A 603-nucleotide genomic window follows, 5' to 3' on the forward strand; every position below is an offset into this window, starting at 1 on the left:
TCACTCACCCCCCCGGAGAGCGGGGCCTCGCTCCGGCTCCTTGCGCCGCCGCCGCCGCCTCCCAGGACCAAGGAGCCGCCGGCGCCGCCCAATGGCGTCATTAACCCGCGCGCCCGAAAAAAAGGGAGGGGCCGCGAGCGCCGCGTCACCCCCGCCCCGCCCCCCGACGCAGCCGCGGCGTCAAGTCCCCGGCTCTCCGGCGCGTGGCGTCACCGCGCTGCCTCCCCGCCCCCCCTTGGGCGGGGCCACGCCTCGCTCCTGGCGCTGTTACGTCACGGCGACGGCGTGCGTCAGGCAGAGGGAGGGGGCGGGACCTGATCCTCCCCGTGGGAGGGAGGGGCTGGGAGAGGGAGCCAGTGATGCCGCGGGGCATTGTGGGACAGGCAGCCTCCCCATGTGCCCCAGGGCATTGTGGGACAGGCAGTTGCCCCGGGGCATTGTGGGATAGGCGGTCACCCCAGGGCATTGTGGGACACAGGTGCTCGCCCCAGGGCATTGTGGGACACAGGCAGTTGCCCCAGAGCATTGTGGGATAGGTGGCCTCCCCAGGGCATTATGGGACACAGGCAGTTGCCCCAGGGCATTGTGGGATAGGCGGCCACC

General features: G+C 72.1%; 1 protein-coding gene across 2 annotated transcripts in view; it reads right to left on the reverse strand.

Moving 5' to 3' along the window:
- Window positions 1-603, reverse strand: part of SENP3 (SUMO specific peptidase 3) — a 15,296-nt gene that overhangs the window by 13,969 nt on the left and 724 nt on the right. The window contains exon 1 of one of the 2 annotated variants that reach the window (XM_026658388.1): window positions 9-79. The exons of the other annotated variant lie outside the window; for it this stretch is intronic. The gene's annotated coding sequence lies outside the window, so the exon portion shown is untranslated. Of the gene's footprint in view, window positions 1-8; window positions 80-603 lie in introns of those variants that run through there. 2 annotated transcript variants of the gene reach the window in all.

This window comes from Terrapene carolina, unplaced genomic scaffold (assembly GCF_002925995.2).
Source record: "Terrapene carolina triunguis isolate 2854851 unplaced genomic scaffold, T_m_triunguis-2.0 Scaffold433, whole genome shotgun sequence".
NCBI lineage: Eukaryota > Metazoa > Chordata > Testudines > Emydidae > Terrapene > Terrapene triunguis.